At 36.4% G+C, this 21,443-nt stretch overlaps 1 pseudogene; it reads right to left on the reverse strand.

Annotated features, from left to right (window-relative positions):
- The window catches only part of LOC100733240 (olfactory receptor 2B6-like), a 38,648-nt pseudogene extending 28,414 nt beyond the window's left edge, over positions 1 to 10,234 (reverse strand).
- Positions 10,235 to 21,443: the final 11,209 nt, after the last annotated feature.

Raw genomic sequence — 21,443 nt, forward strand, 5'->3', positions numbered from 1 at the left:
GACTTCCTATGCACATTTCCCTGAGCAGGGTGCAAAGGGAATACTGTAATGCAAAATATCAGCAAGATATAAAAAGGGCAGAAAGCTGGTGCAGAGACAGGCAACTTGACTGTTTTTTTTGTAATAAATTTTCTAATAATTCCCACTTCCCATAAAATCAAATAATAGCTATAAAATCAATTATGAGTGCCATGACTTAATATTCTAATTAGTTAAAGTCTCATGGGAGGGGTCTAACAGTCTAGTAAACAATTATTTCTATGCTGCAAACCTTGTCCAAATATTCTGGAGTCATAATTCAGGGTTTGAACCCCAAATAGGCCTTTATAGAGAAAAGTTAATTAGCTTCTGATTATTAGTAAATCACTTTACTGTTGTGTCTGTTTAAGATAGAGGACTATTAGTACCTATTTCATAGGTTGATTTTGCAAATTAAATGAGTTAATATTTGTAAATCAAGAGCCAGGGATATAGCTCAGCAGCACAGCAACTTCCTGGCAAGCATGAGGTTGTGAGTTTGATTTCTGAGAGCAAAAATAAAATAAAATACGAAACAATTGTGAATCCAATGTTCCTGCTAATAGAAAGTATGCAAAATGTTACTAGGAATTATTCTGTGCTTAACTTGGTTGGACTGTAAAAGTTCTTTTGAGTCATAAGTTGTTGATAGTTTTAGTAGAATAGTAATAAATTTTAAATAATTTTGCTTTTTAGTGCTGTAATGGAACGAAAGCTTCTTTTATGACAGGGATGTGCTCTATATCACTGATCTATAGCCCCAGTGCCAACCCAGTATATTTTTTAAAACAGAAGCACAATTTGACAGAATAGTTTTTTAAGTAGGCTTTCAGGGATCAAGAAAAAGCTGGAAGACCAGATAATAAGTCTCTGTAGAAATCTAAGTGAGAGATGATGGCTTGGACAAGGTATTAGTATTTTAAGTGGGGAGAAATCACCAGTCTTTACTAAATGATCTGCCTCTTTGCCTTTTGATCAAGAGTACTCATCTCTATCACAAACCAAGTGCCTTTGCATGTGTGTGTGTGTCTGTGTGTGTGTGTTATGTGCACATGTGTGTATGCTATAAACATGCATGTTTTGTAAGTATCATATGTGTACGTTGGATTGCAACTATAACATTCACTTTGTCTATGCATTGGTTCTTCTGTGAGTACCACATTTTTAAAATACTGATTCTGTGCTGTGTTACTATCTAAGAGTAGCTCCTTTTCTTTTTCAACATTAAATTGGATATTTATGTTATTTTATTCTGCCATATACAGTTTAGTGTAAATTTATTGAATTCCTCAAAAGAAAAATTTTATGTGGGATTGATTATGAATTAATTCATACAGAATTATCTTGATCTCTATGTATGACTCCCATGCATTTGTACCTTTTCCTTTATGTCATGTAATTTAAGTTTTAAAATATTTCCTATAAAAGATTTATCTGACCTTTTTTAGGCTTTGAGTATGTTATTTTCTATTTTTGATTATGGATGGATTTAAATAAATTGATTCTATTTCTAGCAATCTTGTTGAGTTGTCTCTTTTAGCAAGGTTTTATGTTTATTAAAGGTAAGAAAAAATAGATTCTGCACAGTAAGTTTGGGCCAAGTGAAAGTAGGAAAAAGTACACTTTAAAGCATGAGAGTAGGTGCTGGGAGGCAGAACACAGTACCCCTGAGCTTGGTGGTGACTGTCTTTCTGGATCTTCTGCTCCTCAAGCTGACATCAGGTGTAGTCCATCCTGTCTACAACTGCTTAAGTTCTCCTGAGAAGCCAGTGTGCAGAGGACTGTTCTACGCATGTGTCCTCTAACTCTGAAATGTTATCCCTGCTTTCCCAGACAACCCACCACACTCTAATCTCCTGCCTCAATAATATCAACCAAAATGTATAATTCCAGGAACTTAGCAAAACCACAACCAGAAATAATAAAAATAATTTCCCAGTTACATTTATACCAAAGCATATTCTCAAACATGGAATCTTTCTTATTGATAATTATACTAATGGAAAAATAAAAATATTAATCTTTCATTTCACATATAGACTAGAACAGTAAGTCAGAAGCGTATATGGATATGTCAATGACTTGTAAGTTTAAAATTATCATGGTTCAAGTAAGTGATGTATTTTCAATTTTTGCTCACAATATATACACATCTTTACAGATAATACTGAACACTAATGTTACACTGATTTCCACTTTGCTCATGTACCACATACATCAATTTAACACAAGGCAGGATCCAGAATTGTATACAAGTAATGAAATTTAGCAAGTATTTAAATATTAAAAAGAGAAGTCTGCTTTCAACTTTGTTTATTTATAAGTTTCTCACATAAAAAGGATGCAGAAATCTGCCAATATTCAACTAATTCAGAATTATAACTTTTCAGAGTTAGAAAACACCATCTCTTTATATAGATTTACATAGAATAATTGTATGAATTTCTGTTAGTTACTTAAACAAAAGTTGAATAATTTAAGAAATTTCTACCTGAAAGCATTGTTTTTCAGCCTTATAAGATTACCAAGGAATATAATTTCTAATTGGGGATTGTTCCATGGAAACAGTGACATGCTTACTTGTTTCCAGACCACAGATAAAAGCACACGAATCTCTTGCTGTGATATAGTAGTTTTCCAGTTAGCAATTTGAAAACTTGCAAGAAAAGGAATAAATTGTATGTCAGAAATGTCACTTGAAAAACTAAAAGCAGAATAAGTGATCAAAACTGAAGAAACAACTGCATAAATTGTGGCATGTTTATTTGATGGAATGTTAGGCAGTTACTGGAACCTAAAACTATACAATGTAGGAAAATGTATCCATGCTGTACAGAAGAAAAACCTATAAAACTGTACAAAAACAAAGTTCTTGACTAGTTGTGTAAAACAGGTATTCTTGGCCATGTAAGAAAAAAAATAGCAGATACAAGAAGAATGAGACCATTGGAGAATCCTTTATCCTCTGAGTTTCCTGGGGTAATAATAACAGCTGCTCAACATCTCAGATATCTGCCAGGCACTGTATCAGCCAGTTTGTATATAGGCTTTTTGTCTTCACAAAAATCAGTGTCAGTGCTTTTCCAGATTCAGAGAGTATCAGGAAGTGATTCATTAGTCCTTGGATAAAGCTCAACAGGTCCTGACCCTATAGACTCCTATGTGTCCCCTCCGTCATCTACTTCCAAGATCAATTTTTCTTTCCTTGTGATTCATGGCTTGAATTTTGGTCTGTACAAAAAATTTGCAGAGGTAACGACTTTCTTGTTTTTATGGCTGTGAGCCCCATAGTTCAGGGAGAGAAGGAGTAAAGATTGTAGTCACCATCTTGAGGGATCTTCAGAGACTCAGATATGAAAGAGCTGGTCATTGGCAGAGAGATGGCTCCTGTCTCAGTCAGCAAGGAGGACTGGAGTGTGAATCCAAAGTGATATTCCTGAGTATAATGCTATTCAGAGAACACACTTGTCAGTACCAGTGTCTTGGATGGGGTATTCTGCTCATGTGCTCCATCTATTTGCTTGCCAGAAGTTAGTTTTCAAAGCAAGGCCCTGTCAGTAGAGCAGCATCTAGAAGTTGGTTAGAAATGCGTGTTTACAGGCCCACTAGACCCACTTACTTAGACATTGCGGGAGTACGGCAGCAGTGTGAGTTTTGCAAGGCTTTTCTAATGCTCACTGTAGCTTGACAGTCAAATGTTTACATCTTTATATCTAAGGTACTTGGAGAAGAAGCTTGAATATATTCTAATATACTGCGTATACTGACATTAACATTAATGTTACATCATCTGTGTAACTGTCCCTCATCATGTTCATACAGACATTTTGCATCAGTAATAACAATAAAGGATGTGGGGTTGTCCATGATGATTAGGACAGTATGTTATTGAGGTATTCACACTTATGAGGAACAGAGTATACCTGAGAACCTAAACTGTTTGCATTCAGGTCGCTTGTGAGCTAAGTGACACTGGAAAGTTACTCTGTGATCTGTGTCCTTATTTGCAGAATACAGATAATAAGAATACCTTCCAATATGTTTTGAGGAACAAACCACTGAGGACCTTGTTTAACTACATTTAAATGCCTATTAAATGAAAATAACAATTTAGAAGTCCCATTAGGTCACAGGAATAGTTTTAAAAAAATTTATTGAGCCCCTGGAGTTCTGAGTGAGCTTGGGAGGCCCCTGCTGGAGATCCCCAGAAGTATCTCTGTGCCTTCTACTCTGTCACCTTCACCTTCGGGATTGCTGTTAGCCCCAAGAGCTGGGTCTGCCTAAAGCCAGTGTTTCCTGCAGGTCTTCATAAATGCCCTGAGGGTATCTGTCCACTTGTGTCAGTTCCATGGGGGTTTAAAGTCGTAGATGTCTGGGAAGATGCTTTCTGGGTTTTATATAAATCAACACAGTTATATGTCTCTACAATAGGAAAATTCAAGAGGATGCTCTCAACCCTGCTTTTCTTAGGAATATTTTTAAAAGACCTCTGCCTATGGGAGTGCCCTGACTAATTTTGTGTGACAGTGATGCTGGTACTCTTGCCATCTGTGTCTATTCAGAAAAAATGCCATGCCACCAGGTCCCATGTAGATAATATTTAGGGCTTGAATTTTATGACCTTCCAATGCAGAAGTTTCTTTAATTTGTTCTGCTTCCCTTTATGTCTGTGGGTACACTTTTAATATCTTGGCAGATGGTGTATAAACACTCAGGAATGTTATACTCACAGTTTGCTGCGTGTCCTGGTCAGGCATTTCTTTAGTGTACATTTTTTTCTTTCTGATAATAATATAACTGCAGGATTTTTGTTCACCTTATTGTAGGAATGTGAGTCTATCTTACCTGTGTTTGTTTAAGTAGTCATTTCTAGTTCTTATTTTTTCACGGCTTGACATTTTTTTCTTTCAACAAAATATTGCAATATTTTCAATAATTATTTCATTTAGGAAAAACAAACATTTAAGTTGTGAATAAAAATAGTAAAATTAGTCAAATTACACTCTAGGTCTTTTGGTGATGATGTGTTCTGAATAACGAAACACAGGAATTTTGTAATACAGAATAAAGCTGTGTGGCTCTAGTTGAGGTATTTTGGATATGAAAATTCCACTTGGGACCTAGGCCCAAAATAGCCATCTACTGGTTGAAAAAGTTAGCATTTCTAATGTTTATTGTTTTAACAGATGTTAAGAACGCTATCTAATTCCTACATTTATTGTCAGTCCTTTAAAAGACAAATATTTATAGAACTGGGGTGTATTGCAGTATTACAATTTGCCTAGCATGTTCCCCAGGACTGCAAAAAAAAAAAAAAAGTAGAAACAAAACATTCAAAAGACAAATATTTATTGAATGTTCAATCTTTATCCAGTACTATGTTTGTTCTAGTGAAGGACACAGGCCATTTGAGACATGGTTTCTATTCTAAGGAAGCTTTAAAAATTCGGAAGGATAGAATATAAGAAGGATAGAATATAGAATTCAGAAATTTCATGTCAAATGGTGATTGTGAAAACATATTTTCCTGCCTTTGGTTTTCTTGGTGAGAAATCCCACTGAGCACATTGCAGGCTTCTTCCCTTGTTATTCACTCTGTTTTCATTGATAGGGAGAGTGACTTATGTACAGATACAACACTCACCCTCCTTCTTCCTCCTGGGAGCTGGCTTGTCCACACAGAGTGTAGGCTCTGAATGATGCTTCTCTTCCACATTGCGTGTCTCATCTGGTCGTACATCCACCTTTCATTCTGGTCCAGGGATTCCTGAGGTTGAAGGCCAGTCCGCCTAAGATACATTAAGGGTTGGTCTTTGCAACTCTACTTGGCAGTAAAGTCAATATTTTGAGCTTCATATTTATTTTTTGTTTTGATGCTCAGATACTGGGTTAGAAAGAGATTTGAAAAGTACATGATACTGAAGTTAACATCCATGGGGAGTCCAAGTGGGCTATGTAGTGGTTGGAGAACACTTTGTGAAGATTCACTTTTGTTGGATCTGAAGAATAAAGAAAGAAAGAAAGACTTTTTTCAGACTTGTTGCAGTCTCTTTTAGTTTTTCATAAATCTCACTAAGGAAAAGAAATTAAAAGAATAGTAGGTATCTTAAGCTGCTAGTCAACTCACCCTACTCCTTTGATAGATAGGGAGGGGAAGGTTGTAAGTCTGCTGTAGAACCCTGTGCCTTCATTTTTTGCTGATGGTAACTGTCAGATAGCAAAGCTGCAGCTCTTTCCACTCTTTGAGGTTGTGAGCAAACCAACCATGTGCCCTGAGTCTACTCTAGTCAGTGGCCAGAGGGTGGGATGGAGTGGGTAGTCTTGTAAGCTAGTGAAAGCTCAGAATGTTTCTTTTTACCAAAAGTGTATTATTAATCAGCCAGGAGCTCTATAAAACTGTGTGAGTTTGAATACAAACAACTAGAAAATGTCTATTATCTTCAGATTAGCGCTACTGCTGTGTTTTCAAATGGACCTCAAGTCAGCATTCACACATTGCAAAGGATGAAAACCTGTCAAATTTTATTTGAAATCTGAGTTGATTGTAAAAAGGATAGGTTTTTCAGTAAATGTGATAAAATGATCAAGAGGGATTCAGGACAATGTGTTACACAGTGTGGTGTTTAATAACCAGCCCTTGGGTTCAGATTAGATTAAGGATTCCTTAGGATGTCAGGAGCATTTCTAGATCTTTCTCTTTTCTCTTTCTTTCTCTGTATTTTATATAATTCCAAATCTACACCTAAATCACCAAATGTCAGAAAAAGAAAGTTGGAGGCCCTCTGTGTTTATTTTGCTTTATTTGTTCTGGACTTAGAGTTAAAACCTTCCAGTAGATGAACTGTATCAAGTGCTTTTCATTTCATGTTGTGAAATGTGTTGTTATGCACAGTATATTCATGTTGAAAAATAAAATGCATAAACCTAAATTAATATACATAGTATGGCTCCCTCAGACAGGACCTTTGAAACATCCAGCCATGAAATATTGCGTGTATTTGTTGTTAACTAGAAAATTATTTTAGCAAGCAACTCTTCTTGTAGCATGGAGTAGGCACTGGAAGTGGTGAGTCTGCTGGGCTATGTGCTTGATATCACACACATTTAACTCAGATGCCATCTGTCTCATGCTTTGCCAGAAGCTACCTGTGTTTAAAAGGCCAGAAAGGTCTAGACAGCAGGAGGCTTAGGGAAATAATGTGGAAACAAAATATAGCAGTGTTTTTGTTATCTTTCCTCCAGACACTCTATATGGAATGTTCAGTTCTTTCTCAGGGTTCATGCTGTGAGGATACTTTCATAATGATATTTTAAAAAGATAAAACCAACTTCCTGTGGTGGACACAGTCATAAACTGGTATCCAGAAACACAGTCATATTTCAGGTATTTGCTAGAGCTCCAGATGAAGAAGTGAACTGCTGGGCAAAAAGCTTTCAATACAGTAGAAATTGTTCACCGAACTTCAGTCCCTCTATAACAGGGGGCATCAGAGAACTAAAACTGTTGTTAAGGGTGTTCAGAAAACCACTTATCAGGCTCCATGTCCACTGATGTCTCTGTGTTTTGGCATCAGCACTGACATCTGCCTGTTCCTGCATTTGGAAGTCCGATTTAGAAATTGTGGCTGTTCTATGAATGGTGGACCAAAAAGATTTTAACTACATACATGCAGGAAATGGAAATAGTCTAGGTGAATATAAATGTCATAGTAAGTATGTTACATTTTTCTTTTAGTCTTAAATGTTAAATTTTAAGTCATACAGTATAATCAGAAAAAAAAAAAAAAAAAAAAAAAACAACAACAAAGCAGTGAGTCTAAATGATAATTGACCAGCAATTCTAAAAGATAAATTACAGACTAGGTACTTTATTACTTGTTTGGGTGACACTAAGGCCTGATTCCTGATTTCTAAAATGAGTTAACTGCAGATCTAATGACTTACCACATGGAACTCACCAAACCTGGCATTTGTTCCTCCTTCCTTTTGTATTCCTCTTCAGGCCCATCCTGGAGACAATGGAAAGGGCTGTCTTTAGACTCCAAATTTTCCTTTTGATGATAACAAGAGAGTAAATAGAATCTCATGAGTCCTCAAAAGACAAACATATGGGGTTGGAGTCCCAGGATGCAGGAGGGCAGAATGAATAGGAACAAATATAGGAGCCTAAGAAAGGGTGGAGACAGCAGTGTTGGAAAGCACTCCCCCATCTTTGTTCTAAAGCCTTCCAGCCCTATTTAAACGCAAGCCTATTAAAATGACAACTGTAGCTGGAGTCAACCTCAAGTTACAGTTAGTGTGGGGGCACTCAGGAGATGCTGACTGACTTACTCAAAATGTTGTTTTGGGGAGGGCTGGGCCAATCTAAGTTGTAATTTATTTCCTTAAAAAAAGATTCAACCTCATTAGAGCATACCCTGGAAAATCAACAAAATTTTAACTGCTTCAATATATCAAAGTCAGCATTGGTTGCTGATGTTCTTCCAGTGGCACCTTTGGTTTGTTTTGCAATTCAGAATTGGGTTTCCCTGCTGTGGTAGCTGCCTTTGGCTTTGGTTATACTGCAGCAAATTCAAATAAACATTTATGAGGATAAGTAATCATATTTTATGCAAACAAATTATTTTTCCTTAAAAAGTCACTTTTTAAAAATGCATGCTATTTCTTTTTCTCAGTCAGCACATGGAGCTAATAAAATTTATTGTACCATCAAAATTCCTTTCATGCTTGCTTATTGTCTCATTTATGTTAAAATTACAAGGTTAGTCCCTATTTTGTTCTCCCCCAACTGATTTTAATATGTTTACTTGTATAAGAAACAATGATTATTTCATTTATCTCATAATTATGACAAAACTTAGAGGTAACTATTCCTGATAGAGGACAGGGTATATATATATATCTCCCAAAATCTAAGGTTCATATGAATAATCAGCCATTAACATTAGAGTTGTTGTGCATTCTCAACTGAATTTATAATGCAATGATTTTCTACCTGTTTCAGGGCTTGATTTTGCTTCTTTATCAACAAATGTGTGGGTTTTTACTGTGGAATGTAGGATAGTATTCTTTGGACCTTCTCTCCTGCCAGTGAAGGAAATAATCCTAGTCTCAGATGGATTTACTTGAACGTGTATATTTGAATGTAAGAGGGGCCTCTATAGAAGAATGAGAAAGGCTTTTTCCCAGTGCTGAAGTGGTGGAGGAGGAGAATTAGGGTAAATGGCATTAGTCATTTTAGGATGGAACCTTTTTACAAGATTCTGCTAGGAGAGACCCTGGGTAGAAAATCAACATTTACTTTTTATTTATTTTTTATGACGCCGTAAATAGAACCAAGGTCCTTTCTTATGTTCTATATGTCCAGCATTTTGAGACATGGTCTTGCCCAGGCTGCTTTCAAACTTTCTATCCTCCTGCTCAGTTCCACAAGCCTCTGAGATTATATATATGCACCACCATACCTGGCTGACAGTAGCATTTATTAGTGTCCTTATTGAGTGGCCCACTGTATGCTACATAAAACAGTCATTAGGATCTTGCAATCTGCTGAAGGGAAACATCCCAAACCATCTGAGTACCCAGACCAAACAAAATTCTGCAGAAGATGTGTGTCCAAACATACTCTCCTGTAAGAAACGCTCTAAAGCCCATCTACATTTGTCTCACATCCCATGCTGTCTAGTTACTTCCTGGCAATGTAACCTTGGCCTCTGCATTTTCTGGAAGGTTCTAAAGATAATGGCATTTGACTGAACAAAGCCAGAACGAGCACCTCCCAGTCATCCCCCAAAGCTTGAGATGGAGGTGACGATATGGGAATACAAAACAAATATAGACTTGTTTTGAGTTACAGGTTTCAGTTCTAGTCTGTGTGTTTCACTTCCTAATTTAGGGGAGAGCTGTTGATTGGCTGAAAGGTGCACCATGTGTAAGGTGCTGGATTCATTTCTGTAAACCCCACAGTTTTTGGTGTTGGTACCATGTGAGCACCACTTCTCTTGTGTAGTTTCTAGCCACAGCCCACTAAGATTCCTTTATTTCTCTATAAGTTCTGAAAGGATTTTGTCCTTGACAGGACACCACAGCAGTGAGAGGCAGGACCAAGGGACATTTACCTTGAGGGCATTTTCTCCACCCCTAGGCAATTTACCTGTGGCGTGAAATGAGTTCCGATCAGCTGCTTGTGCAGCAGTAATGCCCCTTTAGGCACCATCTCAGACCAAAGCTATATGTATGCCCCCCACACCATGTGTCGGGCAGAGAAAGCCAGACCCCAGCAGTCATAGAGTTTCTTTTCACATCCTTAAAATAAAGGTCACTTTACTTTACATTCTGTCTTCTAACTGCACTGAAAATTCCATCACATTCCTTTCTGGTATAGCAAAAAAGTTCCTCCAAAGGTCCATGTATTAAAAGTTTGTTTCCAAAGTGGTGCTTTAGGAGGTGGTGGAAACTTTAAGGTATGCAGCATACTAGGAAGACTAGGTCACTGGGGTGTGTCCTCAAAGGAGACCATGGACCCTTGTTCTTATTTTCTCATGTCCTGGTCATGAGGGGAGAAGTTTTTTCTGCCACATGGTCCCCTCATGACATCCTACCTTATCACAGGCTCAAAGCAACAAGATCAATCAATCACAGAACTTCTGATAGAGCCAAATCTCTCTCTCTCCCCGTCTCTCTGTCCCTCTCTCTCTCTCTTTCTCTGGTTTTCTGGTATTAGCATTGATAGAGCTAGTGCTTTAACACTAACTTACAAATCCAAGCTCTACCCTTTCTCTTTAAAGGTTCACTATGTCAGGTATTTGTCATAGTGATGGAAAGGGGACTAGCATGTTTCCTCACTTACAAAATAAGATCAACAGTGCCTATTTCTTGGGATTATTGTGAGTATTGAAGAGAACACATATAAAATATATATCACAGCACTTGGAATAAAATAGGTACTCCAAAAACAGTAGCTTTATTATTTTTATTATGGTGATTTCCCTTAATAGTAACTTAAACATAAAACAGTTAAACTGATTTGCATGTACTGCTTAGGTACGCAGTTCACTCTAGTTATTTAAATTCCTTTTTTATTATATATTCAGCTTGAAGTATAACTCATGTCATGAATATTACTTCCAGTATTTAAATGAGAAACACTCAGAAAGTTATTGTCAGCAATGCATAACATTTATAATATTTTTGACTTAATGTCTTAAAAAAATAACCAGTTACATTTATAAATATCCAAGTGTAATATTTTCCTTTCTACTAAAAGGAAATATTTTTCATTCATTGCAGTTCTACCTCTGAAAATAAACACGATGGCATAAACATACCAGTAAGGCTATCTTGAGCTTAAAAATCAGTAATAATGAATTTAAATTCAGGGAAAGATAATAAATTCACACATCTCTATTTCAGAAGATGCATATATAAACAGTGGGAAAAGATTTTGGAAAGTAGCGTAAATGTGGTGCTGTCCCAAATTCTGGCTAAAATTCATGTTATTCCTATCACTACTATCAGCAGCAGCATCAAATTTACCTAGGTTAATGCATCATAATTTGTTTTTGACCTGCAAAGAAATGAGATTTTACTCTGCAAAAATCTTAGGGGATCTTCAAATTCACAAGTAGATTTCCTAACTCAGGGGAGAGCTGTTGATTGGCTGAAAGGTGCACCACGTGTAAGGTGCTGGATTCATTTCTGTAAACCCCACAGTTTTTGGAGCTGGTGCCATGTGAGCACTACTTCTCTTGTGTAGTTTCTACCCACTGCCTCCCTGTTGATTGTTTTCCCTAACTGCTCTTCTTTTCTATTCCCTGTGGACACTGATGCCCTAGAACGGTCCTAGCTGTTTCCACAGTCCCATTCATTATTCTTCATTTTGCCTCACTGCATTCTGCCACCTTGTACTTCTAAGTACTTCTTGGGTCATTGGCTTCATATCAGCCCTGGTGGTCATCATAGTAACATTCGGAGTTGCCTATCATCTGGGCCTTGGCTTGCTACAATTTTGGCTGTATTTCAACAAATCTGCTTACCTGAAAGGAACTCTTTGAAATAAGCTGGTCACTATATGAGTCGATGTCCTATTTTGTGCCTCACCACAGTTCAGTAAGGCCAAGATGTTTGTGAAAACCCTCAGAGGAGAGCCTGTTCTGTCTGCCTCTGTCTGACTCTCCCTCCTTGCCCTCTCTTCCTTCCTCTTTCCCGGTCTTGAATTACTCCTTTGACACAGGAGCCTGTTCCATGAGCCAGATGATATCTCTAGTGGGACTATTTGTGTGTGAAGGTATAAGATTTAAATAAGGTCTCTCTATTTACAAGGGAAATAAAATTTTGTCATTTTAAGTGCTGATTGCTTTTAGAGTGTGTTTGAGCTATAGTATGAGATTCATTAGTGCATCTTGAAATCAATGTAGTAAAACAGTGCAGCCAATAAGGATACTTTTTTTAAAAAAACCAAAATAGAGTTACAATATTTTGGTAAGAGTAACATATCTCTACTAATGTACTATTGTGGTTATGTATGTGTAGATTTTGGGTTGTAATGTAAATGTGTTTGTTACTGAAACTTTCAACCAGGAAGTTTGAAAGTTACCATTCTAGGAGAATTAGAGCAGAATTCTACTGAGAAAATACATTTCCTTTTGTCTAAGAACTTTAAGTGCCTCCTTGGGGTGATTTCCCTGCTTAGTCCTCCATCTAGTTCCAAATCCAACTGCTACAGGGTCTGCTTAGGGCAGGACACACAAAACAAAAAATGATTTGCATAATGAAGTTGCCAGCATCACTAGTCCATCCCATCCCTTCCTGAGACTTCAAGACAATAAACACATCCTTGAGCGATACCATATGGTATAGCTCATATGAACAAAAAAATTGCCTAGCTGGTTGTTCAATACATAATGACATATATTTTAAGTTCTAAGTCCCCTCGTTGAGGGGAAGGAGAATTCATACCTTCTTCACTAATTGAGACAAAGTCCACAATTTCTCTTGTGAATTTCATTTGTCACCTTTCTTTGCAAATTTGGAAGGTGGGTATCTGATTTAAAATGTCCTAGTATACTTTGAGAAACACAGCGAGGAATCTTTGTGGTGGATGCCACAGATTACCTCTATAAATTCAGATGACATTGTGTGGATATGGAGCTGTGTGCTAAAAACACCAAGTTCTGCGGATGGTCTGAAAGAGACAATTTCCACAAGCAGCCTTGTGGGCTGAAGAATAGCATTGCAAGGGTAGGTTTGTGTGTCTGAATTCCATTAAGCTCCATTTGAAAGATGGCCAAATGGGCTTCAAAGAAAATCTTAGAAATATAATGAATTACTGCACAGCAGTCACTCAAAACCATATCACAGAGAAATCATTTATAAAGTTGGTGAATTATACAGCACAACAAGAAGCTGACTTTAGTTCCAGTGCCATATGGTTTTAGGTTTTACTTTTATGACTTTGGAGGATGGCTTGGAGTGGTTTTGGGCTTTTTGCATTGAGAAGATCATAAAAGCATGATGTTATTTTATTAGGCGAATAGAAATCTCAGTGAAATATAGACCTGGGACAGAAAGTGAAGATAAAGAGAGGTATAGCAAATGTGACTTTTATTATTGTGTAGTCAGTGAGAACTGTGAAATGTTTATGACTTATTATTTTTTGTGCTTCCTGAGGCACTGGGTAACTTCAAATGCCAGGCACTGTTCTGGGGATGTAACATTCAGGAGAATTTTATTTTAAGTTGGCATGAAATGCATAAATCTGAGTCAAGAAACCTGCTAGGTCACTGATTGAGTTGAGTGATGATCTTTCTAATAGCAGCGAGTATGTTTAAGCTCTTGTAGTGTGTCAGATACCGGGCTAAGGATATTCATATATGATATCATATATAATATGATATCATATATGTCTGTGGGTTCCTGGTCAGTGACTCTGTCTGGTGCCTTGGCCTGAGGTCTTCATATTTGTCTGCCCTCCTAAAATCTGCTCTATCCTGTCCTCCAGGCTGAGACACTGCATTCATTACACATTTGTGATGGGACTGTAATTTGTATGTATTGTTACCTGGTGGCTCTGAACCAATAGCAGTACACACAGGACTTTCTCACTGGGTGGCATGCAACATCCCAATGGATGGTATAAGTCTCATGGCCCAGTGAGACTGCTATGCACATACCATGGGTGGCTGAGGCTCACAAGAATATGTTAAACTCTGGCTCATGACCCTGATTTCCACTCCTGGGTGCTCTATCTCATCGAGGACTTGTCTTACATTCCAGACCTTCTTCTTAATCTCATGGAGTTCTCCAGGTTGCAGTCACTCAGTTGCCTTTAACTGTTTTCTTAGTTTTCATTTTTCAATATAGTTATATTAGAATATTGAATATGTTTTTAAAAAAATGAATTAAATGTGTGTTTTTCCCTGTCTCTATACCCCGAGACACTCCTTTTTTATTTTAAAGAGATTAAGACCAAAGAGGACAAAACAAAGCAGATCAGATCAGAATAATGCAAGCATCACAGCATTTTACCATAAGACAACCCATAATTAACACTAACTACAATAATGTCTCTTTCTTTGAAATAGTTAAGCATAATTTCATATACGATAGTATCAAGCATAACAAAATAATATAAAACCATTCAAGAGAATGAAAGCATTACGGAGCTTTCAGAACCAAATATCAGAGAATGAACAATGGCTACTTTATTATCTCATATTCCATAGAAAATTTGTTAATACTATCACACATAATAATATTCAATAAGATATAACATGATAGAACTAAAGGAAACAGAAGAAAACAAGCTTATTAGATGATATTAAATCAGCACTGGCTATTTTAATGTCTTGTTTTCTTCAAAATAGCTATTTATACTAGCACAGATAATAAATTCAAACAAACCAGAGTAAAACCATTCTAACTAATGAATTCAAACATTATAAGGCTTCAAAGCAATGTAATGGGGAATCATAATTATTATAAACTCTTAGGTACTCTTACCATTTCTTACACTGGGGAGACTATATGGTATTTATACATGTGAGCTTTATTTATTTCACTTATGAGTATGGTCTCAAGTTGTGTCCATTTATTTATACATATATTAATGCGATCATTCTTTATATTTCTTTATCCATTGTATAAAAATACCACAACTTTTTTATCCATTGCTAAGTTTACAGAAATTTAGGTTGTTTCCAAGATCTGGCTATTACAAATTGTGCTGCTATAAAGACAGGTGCACATATATCATTGTGGTATGATGTTTTCAGTTCTTCTGGGGATATGCCTAGAAGTGCAATAGCTGGGTCAAATGGGACTTCTAATCCCAGGTTTTTGAAGAGTCTCCAGACTGACCTCCACAGTGGTTACACCATCCTACACTCCCAACAGTGGAGGAGAGTTCCTTTTTCTCCATAGTCTCTCCAGCATCTGTTGTTGGTAGTTTTCTTGATCCTGGCCATTCTTTCTGGAGTGAGATGGAATCTCAGTGTGGTTTTAATTTGCATTTCTCTAATGAATAATGATGATGAACATTTTTTTCATGTATTTATTTTCCATTTGTATTTCTTCATCTAAGAACTGTGTATTCATCTCAGATGCCCACTTCTGCATTGGGTCTTTGAATTTTGGGGATCTGATTTTTTAAAATTCTTTATAGGTTTTAGATAGAAGTTCTTTGTCTGAGGAACAGTTCACTAAGACTTTTTCCCCAGCTTGTGGGTTTTCTTTTCACTAAGGTGGAGATTTCTTTTGACATGCAGAAACTTCTTTAGGTGTGATCGCAGTTATTGATTCAGGAAAGTATTTTCCATGCAATTTGATTCCTGTTCATGAATTCTCTACCTATCCCTATGTTTTCAAGATTTTTACCCAATTTGTCTTCCAACAGATTTAGCATTTCTTTTTTAGTATTCAGATCTTTGATCCATTTAGATTTTAGTTTAGTACATGGTGATAGGCATGAGTCTAGTTTTAGTTTTCTGCATGTGGAGAGCCAGTTTTTCCAACACCATTTATTAAAGAGACTGTCATTCTTCCAGTGAACATGTTTGGCCACTTTATCAAAGATAGGGTATTTGGGTGTTTGTAGTTGTGGTTGTATCTTCTAATCTATTTCATTAATCAGATGTGATTTTATTCCAGTACCATGTTGATTTTATTACAATTGCTTTGTAGCATAACTTCAAGTCAGGGATTGTGATGCCTCCTGCCTTGCCTTTGCTGCTTAGAATTGGCTTTGCTACCCTAGGTCTCTTCTGGTTCCAGATGAATTTTAAGAGTGATTTCTCTAGATCTATATGAGGTATGTTGATGGTATTTTCATTGGGGTTGCATTGAATTTGTAGAACAGTTTTGGGAGAATGGCCATTTTCACAATATTTATTCTTCCTATCCATGAACAAAGATGTCTTTCAATATTCTGAGATCCTCTTCAATTTCTTTTTTCAGGGTACTACAATTTTCCCTGTATAGATCTTTCACTTCTTTCATGAGATAAATTCCTAAGTATTTCATTTGTTTGGATGCTCCTGTGAAGGGTGTGGCTTCTTTTATTTCTCTGTCAGTGATTTTGATGTTAGTGTATAGAAATACTACTGATTTTTGAATATTGATTTTGTATTCAGTTACACTGCAGAATTTATTTATCATATCTAGAAGTCTTTCAATGGAGTTTTGAGGGTCTTCTATGTAGAGTATCATGTCATCCAAAAATAATGATAATTTAACTTCCTCTTTTTCCCCCCTTATAGAAATAACTTCCTCTATTTTTACCCCCTTTTTCCTCTGTCTTTTCTTGTTGCTCTGGCTAGTATTTCCAGTACTGTGTTGAATAGGAGCTATGATAAGAGACATCCTTGTCTTGTACCTGATTTTAAGTTAAAGGCACTCAGTTTTTAGCCACTTAATATGATACTGGCTGTTGGTTTGTTATATATGGCCTTTATCATATTGAGATAAAGACCAACTATTCCAATTAAGGTCCTTAGCATGAATGAGTGTTGGACCTTATCAAAAGCTTTTTATGCATCTATAGAAATGCTCATGGGATTCTTACATTTGACTTTATTGATATGGTAGATTACATTTATTGATTTACATATGTTGAACCATTCCAGTGAGCCTGGGATGGATCCCACTTGGTCATGGTGTATAATCTTCCTGATGATTTGCTGCATCCTGTTTCCCAGTATATTATTGAGGATTTTTGCATCTGTGTCCATTAGGGAGATTGGCCTGTAGTTCTCTTTTTTAGTTGAGTCTTTCTCAAGTTTTGGTTCTAGAGTAATACTTGCTTCCAGGAATGACTTAGGAAGAATTGCTTCCCTTTTGATTTCATCAAGAGCTTGAGGAGTGTGGGCAGTAAGTCTTCTTTGTATTTCTTGTAGAATTCCGCAGTGAATCTGTCTGGGCCTGGACTCTTCTTTGTAGGTAGGGACTTAATTATATTTTCAATTTCAGTAATGGAGATTGGGTTATTCAGCAATTTTACATCTTCTTGACCCAGCTTTGATACTTCATATGTCTAGGAATCTATCCATTTCTTCTGTGTTATCAAACTTATGAGAGTAGAGGTTTTTGAAATAGGTGTTGATGACCTTCTGTATTTCCACAGAGTTTGTAATGATTTCACCTTTTTCATTCCTTATTGCATGAATTAGAGCTTTTTCTTTCCTTTTTTAAAATAATGTTGGCTGGGAGGGTCTCATCAATTTTAATTATTCTTTCAAAGAACCAACTGTTTTATTCATCGATTTTTTTGGATTGTTTTCTTAGTCTCTATTGTATTAATTTCTGCTCTGATTTTTTATAATTTCTTCCCTTCTTTTAGCCTTGGGCTTGACTTGCTCTTCTTTTGCTATATGTTCGAGGTGTAGCATCAGGTTGTTTATTTGTATTCATTCTGCTTTTCTGATGTGGGAACTCAGTGTAATAAATTTTCCTCTGAGGACTGCTTTCATTGCATCCCACAGATTCCAGTAAGTTGTATTTGTATTTTTGTTTGCTTGTAGGCATTGTTTAATCTTTTCTTTAATTTCCCCTGTGACACACTGATTGCTCAAGAGTGTATTATTCAATTTCCATGTGTTTGTGGGGTTTTTCTGTTTATTTTCTCATTAATTTCATGGCACTATGATCTGATAACATGCATGGGATTATTTCAACTCTTTTGCATTTATTTAAATATGTTCTGGAAGCTAGCATATGGTCTATTTTAGAGAATGTCCATGTGCTGCTGAGAAGAATGTATATTATGATGTTTGATGGAACACTCTGTATATGTCTTTCAAGTCCATTTGATCACAGGTGTGATTAAGTTCTGTTATTTCTTTGCTGATTTTCTATCTGGTTGATCTGTCCCTTGGTGTCAAAGGTGTGTTAAGGTCTCTTGTTATAATTGTGTTATTGATAATTTGATTTTTCATTTCTATTCATACTTGCTTTGTATAACTCAGTGCTCTGAAAATTTGTGCATGTATATTTAAAATAGTTATCTCTTCCTCTTGAATTTTTTCCCTAACCAGCATGTAGTGACCTTATTTATCTCTTAGGATCATTCTTCGTTTGAAGTTCACATTATCTGCAAACCGAATAGCTACCCAGACTTTTTTTTTATTTTGGCTCCTATTGCATGAAGTATTGTTTTCCATCCTTTGGATTTCAGTCTGTGAGTTTCTTTTTTGGGTTAGCTGGTTTTCTTGCAGACAGCATATGGTTGGATGTTGTTTCTTGATCCATTCTGCCAGTCTGTTTCATTTAATTGGTGAATTGAGACCATTTACATTAATGGTTATAACTGTTATATATTGGTTTGTTGTTGACATACTATCTTTCTGCTGTTGCATCTTTATCTTTCCATTCTGTTTAATTGTCTACCTTGCTTAGTGGTTTTTTCCTGTGTGTATCTAAATTGTCTTTCAGTATTCTATGCAGGGTTGACTTGATGATCATGGAGTTCTTCAACTGTTCTTTGCTGTGGAAGTATCTTATTTCTCCATCAATTTTGAAGGAAAGTTTTTCAGGGTACATTAGTCTAGGTTGGAAATCATTTTCTTTTAGGATCTGAAATACTTCACTCCATGCTCTTCTCGACTTCATTGTTTGTGATGAGAAGTCTGCTGTGATTCTGATAGGCTTTCCTTTATAGGTGATCTGTCTTTTCTCTCTGACAGCTTTTAGTATTCTATTCTTATGTTGGATTTCTGGAGTGGTGATTATTATATATCTGAGTGTAGTTTTATGTTGGTTATAGCTATTTGGAATTCTATATTCTTCACTCATCCTAATGTCAATTTCCATTCTCATGTTTGGGAAATTTTCAGCTATTACTTCTCTAAATAGCCTTTGATATAACTTGTGTTGTTCCCTTCTGTTTTCATTTATCTCTATCAATCTTATGTTATTTTCCTTTGCATCATCTTGCAGCTGTTGACTTGTTATTTCCTGATTCTTTTTTACTTTAAAAAGATCTTTCCTTTCCTATTCACTAACTGCAATCTTGTCTTCAAGGTGTGAAATTCTATCTTCACTTTTGTTGAGTCAGTTTTGACCACTTTTGATGGAATTTTTGATTTCCTGTGTATCTCTTTGAATCTGCTTCATGTATTCTGTTTATTATATTGTTCATCGAGGGATCTATCTTTTTGTTTTGTTCCTCTAATTTTTAACTGTGTTTTATTTAGATGTGGTCAGCATCTCTTTTATTACTTTTATCATTTCTTCTTTTACCTGGGAGATTATTTCTAGTTTGAATTCCTTTAAATCTTTCTGGAGTTGCTTCTTTATTTCGGTTGCTATTATTTCAGGTATTTCAGGTGTATAGCATATATTTTCTTCTATGTTCATGGCTTGTAAGCTTTTTTGGGATGGGCTGGAGGTTTGAGATTGCATTTTGTTCTTTCGTTTTGTCATTTTCCTATATTTCTGTGTTTTATGTGTTGTTCCAAGACTTCCCCTGGGTGTGTTGGAAATCATGTCTTATGCCTTGAGCTCCTTGGACTGAGTGGAGGTTACTGAGTATGGTCCAGTCAGGCCCTCAGGCCTACCCACGCCACCTTCAGTGTTCCAGGTAACTGGGCAGGCATCTATCCAATGTGGATGATGGTCTAAAACTCTCCCCAGGTAAAGACCAATGTCCTGAAACTCACTTCACCTGCGCTCAACTCCCCTGAATGAAGAAGGCCACTGGACGTAGTGTGGTAGGTCTGCAAAACCTCCTAAGGCTAGTCTAGTGTGGCTAGGATCTGGGTGGATCCTTGAGCACTGGGAGCAATGATCTTAAAATCTCCCAGGACTCGGAATGGCCCGTGGGACTTATCCCAGCCACCAGCTGAGTTTCCCAGTTTGAAAGAAGGTCCTCCTGAGACACTCTTGGTGCTGCTTCAGATATGCCTGATATTTTACTTTGTGGTTATTAATATCCTCTAGTTGTAGTATCTCTTGAATCCCCTTAGAACCACTTGGGATCTTAAAAGAATTTATGTGTTGCATTCCAGATTGATTTATCTGCTTAAAGCATAGGTCCAGGCTGCCTCAGGTAATCCTAATGTGTAGCCAGAATTAGAGACCACTGAGCTGCATTATGTGCATTATTAATGTTAGGTGAGGCATTAAGATTTGCTTTTAAGTGGAGTTGCCAGATTTAGTAATTTCTTTAGTACTTCTTTAAAGTAAGTCAGTTCATATATCAGTCTTCTTGGCCTGGGGTAGATGAGTCTAAATAACTCTTTGCAACGAATCTTTGAGGTCCAAGATCAAAAACATCCTAGCATGAAGGGAGGAACTTGTTCTGGGATATGGAGATATAATAAGTTATTGGCTTCATTGAGCAGGAGCGAAGTGATTGGAAACCAAGATTTCATCAATAATGCAGTATTATTTTAAAGACATTAGAGGTAACTAAGTGTTTACAAAGTTTATGAGAGTTCTGAAATTTTAATGGATCCTTAAATAGAGTGAATTATTACAAAACCTACTTCAGATGAGGTCACGGACTCTCTAAGTTTAGGAATCAATAGAAATAGCCTGTGTGTGCCACTGTGTGAGAGCTCTGCCAGGAATTTGTGCTGCCAGGTTATTATATTAACATGGCACAATGAGAACCAGCCTTCTTTACAGCTCATATCCCCAACATAAATCACAAAGAACTGATACAGAGCAAGGATCAATGTTGAATCTCATCTTTTCCAGTTCTCATGTGGAAAATACACATAAATATTGACCATTCATTAACTTATTATATTAAAAACAAATGAAGAAAAATTGAAGCAGATAGAAACAGTGTAATCTATCTTCCTTGCTTTACCTTAATAATCTGATGGTTTTACTGCCAACTTTGTTGTAAATTTTTATAGTTTATCTGACTGCAAACATCTGAATGACTACAGACATTAAAAGTATCAATTTAAACTTACAAAAGAGTC

This window comes from Cavia porcellus, unplaced genomic scaffold (assembly GCF_034190915.1).
Source record: "Cavia porcellus strain 051 isolate PalLab524CR breed Dunkin Hartley unplaced genomic scaffold, mCavPor4.1 scaffold_1, whole genome shotgun sequence".
Taxonomy (NCBI): Eukaryota; Metazoa; Chordata; class Mammalia; order Rodentia; family Caviidae; genus Cavia; species Cavia porcellus.